This window comes from Puma concolor, chromosome C1 (assembly GCF_028749965.1).
Source record: "Puma concolor isolate L17-30 chromosome C1, mPumCon1.1.hap2, whole genome shotgun sequence".
NCBI classification, from domain to species: Eukaryota; Metazoa; Chordata; class Mammalia; order Carnivora; family Felidae; genus Puma; species Puma concolor.
The window spans coordinates 62,933,502-62,947,533 of record NC_141674.1 but is presented as its reverse complement, the minus strand read 5'-3'; the positions used below and the strand labels follow the sequence as shown (position 1 = coordinate 62,947,533).

The window sequence follows — 14,032 nt, the reverse complement described above, 5'->3', positions numbered from 1 at the left end:
GCAAGGCAGCATGATGTAGCAATTAAAAGTTCTGAAAGTCAGATTTTCTGGATTTGCTTTCTGACTCCCTCAGGACTATAGGGCTTTGGACAAGTTAGCCAACTTCTGTCTGTGCCTCAGTTTCTTCATTATTAAGATGGGGATAATAACAGTACCCATCTCATAGGATTGTTGCCAGGATTAAGTGAGTTAATAGAAGTAAAGTGCTTAGAATAACAGTAGGCACTCCGGTTCTTTTAACATGCAATGAGTATCGCCAGCAAGAAACTATTTAAAGAGTTCAAGAGTGATACCTCAAATTACTTGCCCCGTAGAGTTTGCTAATCCCTTACGTTTCTTATTAGAAATTATCCAGGGATTCAGAGTAGAATGAAATTAAGCCAGGGGATCCGTCATAGGGCCCAGAGCCATAAACTGGAAAAAGGGCTAACTGGCTGTCATAAAGAGTAAGGGCTGTGGCATTCTCTACACTTCTCCTAGTTAGCTAGTTTTGTCCCAGAATTTGGCTTAAAACTGGGCTTTGAAGTGAGAATTAAGTTGGTTAGACTAACTCTGGGGATAGGTGTAGCTGCAGTGACACCAAACAGACAGGTTCGTTGGCCCAAATGACATCATGATGACAGTTTTAAAAGATCTGAAGAGTCATCGATTGGAAGAAATGTTGAACTTACTTATTTCTTTTTTTTTTTTTTTTAATTTTTTTTTTTCAACGTTTATTTATTTTTGGGACAGAGAGAGACAGAGCATGAACGGGCGAGGGGCAGAGAGAGAGGGAGACACAGAATCGGAAACAGGCTCCAGGCTCTGAGCCATCAGCCCAGAGCCCGACGCGGGGCTCGAACTCACGGACCGCGAGATCGTGACCTGGCTGAAGTCGGACGCTTGACCGACTGCGCCACCCAGGCGCCCCGAACTTACTTATTTCTGTAAGACAGAACTAAGATGGATGGATGGAGGCTTCATGAAGGCAATTTGGGTTCCATGTGAGGAAGAAATATTCAACCACAGCTTTTAAAATAGAAAGGGTTGTCTTATCAGGTAATAAACTTCCTAACACTAGATATTCCAGCAGAAGCTAGCCCACCACTAATCAGAAATGTACCTATATATTCCATGTAAAGTGAAGATAATAGTCATTTGACTGGACTGTTGTAAGGATTAAGTGAGATAATATGGGTATGGCGGTTACCCTAGTACCTGACACAGTGCAAATATTTGAGGAACGGTAATCGATACTACCACAGCCACCATCGCCTCCATCACTTCTGCTATCATTATTATTATTACTGGGAATTTTAAGCTTAGCTAAAAGACTGGACTGGATGATCTCTCTAATTTCTATGAAAATAGATAGTTAGCTTATACTTTCTAAGGTCGCTTTCCCCTCCATAAGTTTTAAATACTTAGAAATGGAGACATCTTACATTGTAGGATGTGGTGTTACTCTCCATGTGTTTATTATGCTAGCTCCTTTGACTATTCTATTATTTATTATTCTCTACTTTATTTAGAATGGTTTAACCTGTGTGTAGTTCAGCTGTAGTCTTTGTTAGTATAGTAATTATAGACTTTCTTCTGTTTATAAAGATGAAAAGGAGATGGGATAAAGAGAGGAAGAAAGTTTCAAATTTAAATACCGAGGTCTTTTATTTCTCAGCTGGTAAACAGGTTAGATGAAGATTATTTTTAAAAAAATGGCACCTTGTTTATTTTCTCCTGAAAGATTCATTATGTTTTAAAATCAGACTTTAGAAGTTTTTTTTGTGACTAAGTCTTTTCTTACAAAAAGAAATCTAGTTAGCAATAAAATTTAAAAACGAGCATATTTCCCTCCAAAGCAAAAGAACAGAACTTATAGAAACAAGTTAGGAACAAAAAATTTAAACAAAGGACATGTCTAAATGAAGGACAAAAGTGAGAGCTATTATTTCTCCTATTGCTATAAGTATATGCTCTTGGTATAAAGTATTTTATATTACTAAAGGACATCTCTAATTGTTCTCATTCTATGTACTCATTGATGGTGAGGTAGGACCCCACAGGACAAATTAAAGATTTCAGATTTATCAATGTCTATGGGAGAATAGGGGAAAACAAAAAGGAACACAGATAGTGAAGTTATAAAGGATTCAGAATCATAAATGGTTTTTGCTCTGTAGTCCTTGCTTGCTTAGCAGATGTTAAATGGAAGCCCTGTTGGAGTTTGGCTTCATTTTTATTTTTCCTCTATGTGTGCAGTTTACTTAGACTGCCTCCTCCTTCAAGGATTTTTTCCCCCTTGCCTGTAGGCCTGCAGAGGCAATCAAGGCTAAACAATAGGTGCCTTCTTATTCCAAGTGGGCAATTTGCATTTCTGAGTATCTCCTGACTGGATTAAACATATTTCACAGAAGCTTCTGTAACTCATGGGAATGTTACTTCTAGAAATGTACCTCATCTTTTAGCAGGGTGGGACATTGCTCAGCTTTTACACTCCTGAGAAACATAAAGCACCTGAATTTGTACAAAGTAATTGTTTTCATTGCCTCTGTGATTCAGTTACTCATAAATTCAGAACTGTTGATTCCATACTCTCCTAATTTTCATACTGTTCATTTGAGTGTTTTACTTAAAATGGAGCAAACAATGAAAGAACTGGAAACTAGAATTTTGAAATTCTGTCCTTGAGGAGCTCTGCAATTTTAGGTCAGCTACTTTGCCATCCTGAATCTGTTTCCCCATTTGTAACATGAGGGGTTACTACCCTTTAGAAGTCTACGACTGGATGAAAATTCTCTGCAAAAGTCACCACTGACTAACCCTTCTTTTCTTCATGCAACAAGGAAAGATTATGGATATAATCTTTAGATATATCCTATCTATGCATGTATGCACTATAGATACAAACTGGATAATGCATGGGCTTTGCCCTCAAAAGTCTTACTGTTTACTGGGAGGGGCTAATATAGAATATGTGCAAAATGTTGTGGTAAATGTTGTAGGCAAAGAACTTGAGGAGCAGGCTTTACAGAAGAGATGACATTTTGGATCTTAAAGAATGGGAAAGGAATTCAGTAAAGAACAGTCTGTATTGAGAGGGGAGAGGTTGGAGCTCTTGGAGCATCAGATCTGTGTAGAGGAAGCAGAGCTCACAATGGAGGCTCAGGGAGATCTGAGAGACAAGGAGAAAAGCAAGAGAGTCCAGAGTCCTGGAGGCCAAGAAGGACAGCATCAGTGGAGTGCTCATCAGTCATGTCAGATGTCACTAAGGGCTCACTTAAAGCTCATGTCTGTTAGAAAAGACAACAGAGTTAATTGAAGACTTCTCATAAAAGCAGGTAGACAGGGGACATACTGCAGTAGATTTAGCAGTAAATGTGACATGGAGACCTAAAGTATTGATTCTTATTTTCACAAGCTTGGCTACTTGGTTGGAAAGAGAAGGAAAGATAGAGGAAAAGATACAGAAATGTCGGATCAAGAAAGATTTTCTTCTTCAAGGAGGAAAGACACTGATATGTTTATATATTGAAGGAACAGAGATAGTAGACAAGGGATAGTAGATACAGGCCAACAAAGAGATGCAAGCCATTGATTTCTGCCCAAAATTCTCCAGTCTCTCTGCCTTGACATACAAAATCTTTTGAATTCTGACTGTTCTTTACCTCTCTAGCTTTATCTCTAATCTTCTACATGCACTCAAACTATGCCATGCAACTGAACTAAGGACATTTATTTGAATGTCATTGTATATGCTGCCCCAAATGCCTTTCCTTTACCCAGAACCACCTTCTTCTCCTCTCCCGACCCCCACCACTCCTCCTCTTCTTCTTTCTTCCTTCTTTTTTAGCCTGGTTAATTTTTACTTATCCTTAAGGGCTTGTTCAGATGACTCCTTTCTCTGGGAAACATTTCCTGACATCCCCTCCTCACCCTCACCTCAGCTTGGGTTAGCCACTTCAGTTTGAACTCCTTTAATGTTTTTTTGTAGACATCTATGTTATTAATCACATAGTATTCAAATTTCCTATTTATTTGTCTGCCTCCTACAGGTGGCCATTAATTCCTTGAGGCTAGAGAACATTACTTGACAGATAAGTGCTCAATAAATGTTTATTAAACAAGATAAAGAGGGCAACACTTGGGTATAATGGTACCTAAATGAACTTTTGCTTTGCTTCAAAGATACTTGTTTGAATGTCTCTTTGTTCCCTAGTCCTTCCGGAAAAAAACTACAGCCTGCTGGGTCATTAAGAAAAGGTGCTGGTATGGCAGATAATTAGTACTCATATTGTCGTTTGTTCCAAGACCAAGGCAGATACAGGTAATCAACGACAGGCACTTTTTTGCACAACCTGGATGCTACCTCTTTACGTGGTAGCTATTATTAATGGATCACAGTTAACACTTGGGACAAAAACTATTTGTTCTTCTTATATATCTCATAGAGATTCCTTGTTTTTCTTAAACTGTTTCTAGAAATATAATAGGAAACCCTCCTTCAGCTCTAAAACTGTGTTCCCTGGGTTCCCCAGGAATTGACCTGGGCCATTTTCAGGTGTATATGATCTTTAAGCAATGACATTCAGATGGATTTTTATTTTATTTAGTAAATTATATGAATTATACGCCTGTATATAAATAGATAGTATGAATTCCACTGGTGAGATGAGGGAACAACATTAATGTCTTTAGAAAAATTGCAGCAGAGGCGATGTTGAGGAGGAAGAATGATGATATTTTAGCCACACAGGAAAAAAAATATGGAGAAGTGAGGAATCATCATGATCATTATCTTTTTCTTAATCCCTTCTCCATTTCTCACTATACACAATATAATTCAGTTTAACAAAAATTTACCACGTACTTACTTGTGTTAAGTAATGTATTAGGAATAGGAGATACAAAAATGCATGAGACAAACAGCCCTCAAGGAATTTACAGTCTTATTAGGGAAGGTGTTAAGAACTAAAGCAGAAGGATGTATAGGATGATAGTGAAAAGCATGCTATTATAGCTTGGTCTGATTGGTCCCATTTATCCAGCTGTGTTGCTAGAATTCAGGAGATTGCTAACCTTTTAACAGTCAAAGTCGCTTAGAATTTTTGTTCTTAATCATGAATCACCTTTGTATATGGGATAATTTCCTGAATCATGGAAACCGGATGTGAGTAAGAGTTTATAGTCTTATAATGTGCTCTTATGGAAAAAATATTTTAAAATATTACATTATAAACAGAATGTATACTTCTAGGTCAGAAAGTCAGAAGTTAGAATTCAATAAGATTTAGGAATTAATCAATTTAGAAAACATTACTGACTTCTGTTAAAAATCATTTAGACTTTGTTGAGTCTGTAAAATTGGTTCGTTATAAGAGGCAAAAGACAAACTTTATTTAGAAAAGCACACACACACACAAAAGACATCTCCCAACCTGTTTATTCTTGAGTCAAATTGCAGCACAGGCAATAAAGAAAGCCTTACTACACTCATTGTGTTCTCCAGTGAACATTAAAATTAGCACCCATGTGAATATTATAAAAATAAGGAACAACATGTTCATAACAAACCTTAGGAAGATTCTGATGCAGATAAGGACAAATGTTTCATTTTCATTTTTTAATGTAATGCTGTTACAACTTAGCTGCAACATTATTCCCTGCATGGCGGCCCCCTAATTATTTCATCATGCAGCAGGAAATCCTGGTAGGTCATATATAAACAGCCTGAGGCAGGAACCTCTTCATCTGATAGAGTATGACATCTGACATCTGTGCAGCCTGCTGCTCGCCTGCCACAATTAACCAGGAAGCTCAGACATTAACTAATGCAAAGGCAACTGGGAGCTTGGGATAATGTGGAGTAGCAAAGGTCTTTCCTAATCCAATAAATTCCTATGAAGATGAAAAAGCAACAGCAAATAGGTGACAATTTTCTCAGGAACTGAACCTTTGTGGTCTTTTCCTTGACTGTTTTCCAAGAAGCAGCAAGCCATCTTTCTTATCTCCCCTCCCCTTCTACTTCTCATGTATGCATAATTTCCCTTGACTTTGAATGGGACTTAAGTGCACTTACAGGCTGCTGGATTTAGCTCTTGGTATTGTTTATGCCTACTGCTGAAGTGGGGGTGGCAGTCTGTTTCTGGGCTTTACAAACTAAATGAAACCCAGAATGGAACCTCTATATATAACATAGGGAGGGATTGAGCCAGCACCTGCTTTATAGACTAACTGTTTCTACCAGACATTTTTTATTATTATTCTAATTAAAGGCAAATGCTAAGGACGGCAGGTGATTAGCATTGCCAGAAATTTCATTGTATTACCTGCTAAGAAAATATGATTTTCATATTTTATTTCAGTGTTATTATTAAACAAACATGTACTGAGTACCTACCATGTAGTCAGTCGCTATCCTTGACCCAGGGCTGAATAAGATCATCTCTACTCAGGGCTCCAAAAGATTATCTCTGCCCATAAACTTGGTCTGTTGAAGGAGACTACCATATAAAGCAAATAACACACAAATGTGCTTAGTGGCTTGTAACATGGGCTAAGAGTTGATGAGGAGGAAGCATCTATATTATTAAGAGGACAGGCAGAAAAGATAACATGGAGGTAGTGACATTTGTTCTGTATCTTAAGTGCTCAGTTCTCCAGGTTCACAAAGTGAGGTCTAGTGTTATAAAGTAATAAAAACAAAGGGACTGGATATTGAAGAGCTGGAATGTTTGAGGGAACTCAGGGAGGATATATATTGTGTGGATACAGGATGTGTGGAGGGCAGTAGAAGATTAGGCTGGAAAGGTAGTCCTAGGACTCCGAGGGCCATGCTAAGGAGTTACTATACAGACAGTGATTAACTTGATTTTCTTTTAAAATTAAAGAAAGATTATTGCTAGAACTATACTTTTGGAAGATTATTCTGACAGAAGCATGTGGGATAGGTTGAAGAGGGAAAAAAGGTTTGGGTCAGGAAACCAGTTAAAAAGCCGTTTGTTTCATCAGGGACTCTCCATGTTCATTTGTTGATTCCTTCAACAAATAAATGCCTAAGGTAAAAAAAGATACCTTTGAATTTTGATCTTTTGGTATTTTAAAGAATAGTGGTATGGCTTCATGATTAATTTCTCTAACCCCTCTTTCTCCTTACTCTCCTACCCCATTCTCCATTTTATTTTCTCTGTTTCTGAGCCATCTGAAACCAGAAATCACTGAAATCACACCCCTTTGAGGTTAAAGCTCTTGGCCAACATTCCAATCATTTCAACACTATCCAAGTTGAACTCTTTGAAGTCCATGCCTCGCTAGTAATGATATAGCAGATATTTGTCCAAAATAATCACTAGTGGGTTTATAAGAGAGAAAGAAGCCTAACAGGCAAGGATTGGGACATACATATGGTCAATTATGAATTGACTTAAAAAAAAAAAAAGGAGGCTGCAAGAATCTGATAAGGAAAAGTCTGTGGGATTCGGGATAAACATACTGTATTAATTATTATTATTCATTCTATATTGCCACAAGTGTACACAATGCTCTATAAATGGTTGACAGTGCTGGAGAAAGAATAATATTCCAGCCCTGGAGTGCTTATAATTTATGTAAACACATCCTTTTATTTTGTTTTTCCAAGCCATATCTCTGAATTGTGATTCTGCTTATTTTGCTCATATTCATATTTCATCTCTGGTTCTCATATAAACTAAAAAATGAATTGTTTTAGGAATCACACATGTTTTTCCAAAATGATGGTCTCCTTCATAATACTAGAACTGTTGCATGGGGAATTTTGAGTAAAGAGTCAGTCTTTGGTTGAAGTTCCCATGTACATATGAAATGAGAACAGGGGAGTATATTTAAGCTCTTCTGGAGATGAATGGGGCTAGAAGAGTGTAGTATTATTAGGAGTTTTTCTTAGTAGAGTACTAAGATCCTTTGCCTTTAAAAGTCCTTTTACTACTATAAGACTACAGAGGAAGCCATTAGAGGAGATTAGTACCAACATTTATTATTACCCTAAGTTCCTTGCTAGTTCTGCCTCTTGATCACACTGTTAATTCATTAGGTTCATTGGTCTCCCCCAGCATACATTCATTCTATATTATTGCTTTATTCCACCTTTCCTACAAAAATCTTTAACCTAGCTGAGTTTAGAAGCGGACTGAGTAATTTATACAGCCTCTCAGGTTTTTGTTAAATGGCAATAAGTATTCCACAGGCAGGCAAATTTGATATTAATATGAATGTGATAGTGGAGAAACTTACATTCTACTGTGACTACACATATTACTTATTTTACTACCTTTCATTTTCCTATTTCAAAACATTTTAAAGGCACAATTTAAACTTTGACACAACCTATATTAGTCTCTGAAAAGACTTTTCTTGAAGTCAGAAACAAAATTTGTGAGTGAATTTGGAACCTTTAATTTGAAGGACCTAGGAAGTATGATTGATGATAATAACATCTGTTTTCTGATATGAATAACCACCACTTATAAGAAATAAATAGGGGTCCAAGAAAAATGAGTTTATTTTAACCCTGATATTAATTGGGCTCTTCATCATGTGAGGTATTATACTGGGCACTATTGATACCGTGGTGAATAAAATAGACATATACCCTGAACTTGCAGGTGTGAATAACATAAACCGACAATCCCAGTAGTTTGTGGAAGTGTTTCAATAGGGGAAGTACAGAATAAACTGTGAGAGCTCCTTTAAGGCTCCAAATTCAAACTTAATGATCAGGGAGGACTTCCCAGAGGAAATGACATTTACCTAGTGACCTAAAAAATGAGTGAAAGTTAGATGAAAGTGAAGGTTGGGGATTTGGAGATGATTCCAGATAGAGAGCAAAGTCCAGAAGCAAGTAAAATCCTAGTAAGAGGCTAGAACTAAAAATAATCCAGGAAGAGGGGGAAGGAGGAGAATTAAACAAAAGTCAAATTCTTTAGCATCACATAAGCCAAGATAATGTATTTGGACCGAACACTGAAACAGGGGTTCTAAACTTGGGTTCCATGGCCTCGTAGGGAGTCATGGAAGAGGGAATTCAGGGAATTGCTTGTGAAAAGTTTGTTCATAAATGGATTCTCAAGGATTCTGGCAAGCCAATCTCCTAGTTAAGAATAAAAATCTCTTCCTTGATGTCCACCTCCCCACCAACAGACATAGCTATTTGTGAAATGTTAACCAATAGGACCTTGGCAATTTAATTTTGTCCATTCATATTCATATATTTAACAAATATTTATTGAATTTTTCATAAGCAAAGGATACAGTGAAGACAGACTTCTAAAAGGGGAGGACAGAAAATAAATAATGAATGAGACTTCATAGTAATAAGCACTATAAAGACATTAAAATAAGGAACTCTGATAGAGAGGAAGTCTTCCTTGAGATGGTATTTGACCTAAAACTTGAATTGGCAAGAAATTAAAACACCTAGTGCAAAGGCCCTAGACAGAATTGATTTAATGTATTTATTGAGTAAAAAGAAGGCCAGCATGACTGCAGTCTAAATAGCTGGTGGGAGTAGTACAAACTGGGATGTAATACTGGAAAAATGGGCCAAGAGTCAAGTTACGTAAGTCATGGTCATCATGGTCACAAACCTGAATTTTATTTTCAGTGCTATGGGAAATCATTGAAGGAATTAACCAGTAGCATTATAAAATCTGATTTATGATAAAGAATAAACAATGAAGGGAAGGGAAGACTGAAACAGGGAGACTAGTTAGAAATCCATTGTAGTAGTTCAGGTGAGAGATGATAATATCTTGAACTAGGGTAATTTGAAATGTACTTTGGGGCAATAGATAGCTGTTTGCGTGTGGGCATGGAAAGGTGCCACACTGCAATGGATAAGATTCTCCAAATACAAATACCTCTAAAAGGAGAATACTAAAGATATTTCAACAAAATTACATTAGGGAAGTATCTGACAGACAAAACCAAGCCAGAATATGTGAATCCAAACCTGAACCCTGTCATTTGTGACCTTTGACCAACCAGTGATTTACCTTCTGTGGGTCAATTTTCTCATCTAAAACATGAAGTGAATAAAATGTGAAATAAAATAGTAAAATTTAGTTTAATTTTAAAAAGAACGATAAATAACTTCAAAAACCAAATGATCTTTGAGAATGGGTAGCTGAAAGGGGAGATAAAGAGAATCTAGAAGAAAAAAAATATTTTTACCAAAAGCAAAATTGCTACTTTTTCTTTTTATCATGTCTGCTTCCATTGAACATTTTTCTTTTAAGACCCCATTAAATATGATCTTTACTGTTCCTTTTGTTTCTGTATTCAGAACTGCGTGCACACAAGCTAGGCAGTGAAGAGATTTCTAGTGCTATGTAAACAATGTAGTCTGGCTTCTGAGAATTCATTCTGCATATATTACATGCATTGATATTCAAATATTCACATGAACTTCTCAACAAGCTCATAGTGATTATGACCTCCACAATCACCTTAATTGGACCAGCCCCTCTCCAAGAGTGTGCCCAGGAGTCATTGGGGATGAACTCAGAGTTTTGTGGCTGTGTATTTACAAATCCTTTCTTCGTTTCTCTTTTCTGTTCACTGTAAAAACTCTGCAGTTAAAAGTAACTCTAGAAAGCAGATTTGGGGTGGGAGTATAGAGCAGAGTCTCAAAAATCTTTAATTAGATACTTTGTGAAAACTAGCATTGTTTATATATTTCTTGCTATCTTAAGCAGCTAGGTGAGTGTTAAATATAAAATTGTGGCTTAGTTAGCATTGTTTATAGAAATAGGTTCTTCTTTGTCATACTGCCATACTAGTATGAAACCAAAGAAATACCACATGCCTTTGTGACTCCCTTGGTATAGAAACAAGACTCCTGAATTTGGTGGGGGCTGGGGGGGTGGTGGGGAGTGTAGGATGAAGGTATTTGATGGTATACATAAACTTTCCCAATTGGAAAGTCTGGTATTTACAACCTGCCCCCCAAATCCTGTGAATGGATATTAGGCTGTACAGCCAAAGCTGATCTGGAAGGAACCTCCTAGAAATGAGCCAAGGTTTCAAAAAATCTTAAAAGAAAACAAATGCTATTAAGATTTCAGAATTTGAAAAGAAAACATGCCTCTAGGTTGTGCCTATGAATATTATATAACTAGTATTTGGATAAACTGGGCAGTGCCCCTGTGGCCAAGAGAAAAGATTCTGAATTTTAATTTTGATTATTCTCCAGATTGCTGCTCAGATATCTCCCCTTCATTTATATTGATATATTGATATAGTTTAAGAAAAAAAAAAGAGCTGAACACTTGAGCTTTCTACACTACTAGAATTTTCCTTGGAATAGCAGGGCAGGAAATCTTCCTATAAGTAAAATATTACAGTAAGTGAAGTTTGCCATAAAGGAATTGTCTCTTCTGTTCTTTTAATGTACCCCTTTCATTCTGTTACCCTACAGTGTGTTAAAAGATAATTAACAAAAATGAAATTATGATCCTTCCAGATATAAAAATGAACATGTATTGAAAATTTAACTCATTCATTAAGGGAAGTAGACAGGAAATTCCACTCTCCTAACACTTTCTTTTCTCTCTTGCACCAAAGGGAACTACAGTACTATTCTGAAGTTGGCATTTACTACTTCTATGTGTATTTTTACTACATATATATGTATGTATGTATACATATGTATGTATCCAGAATATATATGCATACATGCAGATATTATGCATATATATGCTATTGATATATACTCAGAATTTTATATTATTCTGCTCTATGTATCCTTTTGAAATTTTAGTTATTAACATTATTTTTAAAAATGTATCCATAATGATACACTAGATACAGTTAATTTATTTTGATTGCTATATAGAGTTAAAAGATAAACAGGCATATTAAAATTGTTAAGTGTTTATTAAAGCACAAATTGATTTGAATCAGGTAGCACCAAGCCAGAAGCGGTTAGAAGTGCTCTACCAACAGGTGCTGGGGAAAGACTTTTATGGACAAAAGGCACAAGTAAAGCAAGGAAATGATTTGATTGGCTATAGCTTAAGTGGTTACCTTTTTTGCAAAAGTCTACTTGGTTGTTTGTGATTGGTTGTCCATTTTTTATTTCTTAACCTTGAGGCATTTCAGGCTTAGGTTTTGGTTTGCTCAGTAGGCTGCTAAGGCATTAAAGCTGCTTCAGCCAAATGACCTGCTTATTTAATTAATTTGGCAATAGTATTAAATTATATGAATAAACACAATTTATTTTGTCCCCAGATGAGGACTAATTAGATTGATGTTACGTTTTTGTTGCTGACAATATCCCATTAAACATCCTTTTTCATGTCTTCTTGTATATATGTGCAAGTTTCTTTTTTAGAAACTTAGAAGTGAAATACTGTGATCTGTAGTGTATATACCTTCACATATACTACATATTGTTAAATTACAACCTCTTCAAATTGGTTTTACCCATATATACTTTAACAGCAACCTATAAGAACTATACTTTTCCTGAATCATCACTAATACTTGGTGTTTTCAGATTTACTACATTTTGCCCATCTGGAGAGTACTGTTAATTCATTTTTATTTTCTAATTCATTAGTAAGGTTGGTCATCTGTTTATTGTCCATTATAGATTTGCCTTTTCTGAATTGTCCACTTATCTGTTAGATTGCTTGATTTTTTCTTATTGAGTTGAAGGAACTTTTAAAATACTCTGGTTATGAATATTTTTGTGATTAAAAAGATTTAAAATTTCTTTTACCAGTATGAGGATTGTCTTTTAATTTTATTGTACTTTTTGACATATGGAGCTTATAATTTTCATGGTGACCTATCTTCTCTCAAATGATTTATGCCCTTCTTTGGTGGTCATAGGAAATGCTTTCCTAATTATAGTGGCTTTCTAATGTGTCAGTTCTGCTAGGCTAAACCATATTTCCCAAAATTTTCTTCTGTATGTTTCTGGCAAGGTAGGCCAAGAAAGAGATTCTTGTGTGAGATTTAGAGGGCTGAAGTTAAGCATCAGGCATTTTGTAGCTCATATATTTTTATCATTCATCTGATAGATCATTTCATTGGCAGGAAGCGGCTGTCAGGCTGTAATTGCTTTACTTTTTCCTGGATCCTTCTTTAGTTCCTCTAACACGTTGGCCAGTTATATGTGTTTCAGCTCTGTGAAGAAGAGCCCCACAGTTTCTATACGACACACTTTTCATCAAGATCAGAGGCAACAAGAACTGAAAGATATTTTAGCCAGTCCTCATTCGTTCCAGCTCATGCATTTGAGTTCCAAGTTGTTCTTGCTGTTTCCCAGTTCACATTCATGTTACCTTCTGCTCTTCTGGTTTAAAGCTCCAACATCACATGGGAAGCTAGCACAAACTGGTTAATCAGCTTCCACAATCACCTAAGGTCAAAATTCTGTAACAAGTATTTGTGTGTGTACCTTCTAACACTTCTCTGACTGAAACCCTGACTGATACAGTCTCTTCTGCCATGAAGAAAGTCTTCTGTAGGTTTTTATAATAGTTTTGTTTTTCACATTTAGATATTAGTCCATTCAAAATTTACCTTTTTGTATGGCAAGCTACATAAACAAAAGTTTATCTTTGTTCATATGGATAGCTAATTGACTATCCTTTTCCCACTGATTCGTAATGTCACCTTTGTCATAAATTAATTATCTATATGTATGCACATGGGCCTTTTTAAAAATTTTAATTACAATATAATTAACATACAGTGTTATATTAGTTTCAGGTGTACAATATAGTGATTGCACAATTCTGTACGTTACTCAGTGTTCACCATTGATAAGTGTGCTCTTAATTCCCTTCATCTATTTCACCCATCCCCCTACCCTACTCACCTCCCCTATGGTAACTATCAGTTTGTTCTTTATAGTTAATAGTCTGTCTTTTAGCTTGTTTGTTTGTTTTTTCCTTGTTCATTTGTTTCTTAAATTCCACATATGAGTTAAATCATATGGTACTTGTCTTTCTCTGACTGGTCTATTTTACCTAGCTGTATAACTTCTACATCCATTCATGTTGTTGCA

General features: G+C 36.1%; 1 long non-coding RNA gene across 2 annotated transcripts in view; it reads left to right on the top strand.

Moving 5' to 3' along the window:
* Nucleotides 1-702: 702 nt before the first annotated feature.
* Nucleotides 703-14,032, top strand: part of LOC147578102 (uncharacterized) — a 97,952-nt gene continuing 84,622 nt past the window's right edge. For both annotated transcript variants that reach the window (XR_015254198.1, XR_015254197.1), the window contains exon 1: nucleotides 703-1,038. This is a non-coding gene — a long non-coding RNA (uncharacterized LOC147578102). The remainder of the gene's footprint in view (nucleotides 1,039-14,032) is intronic.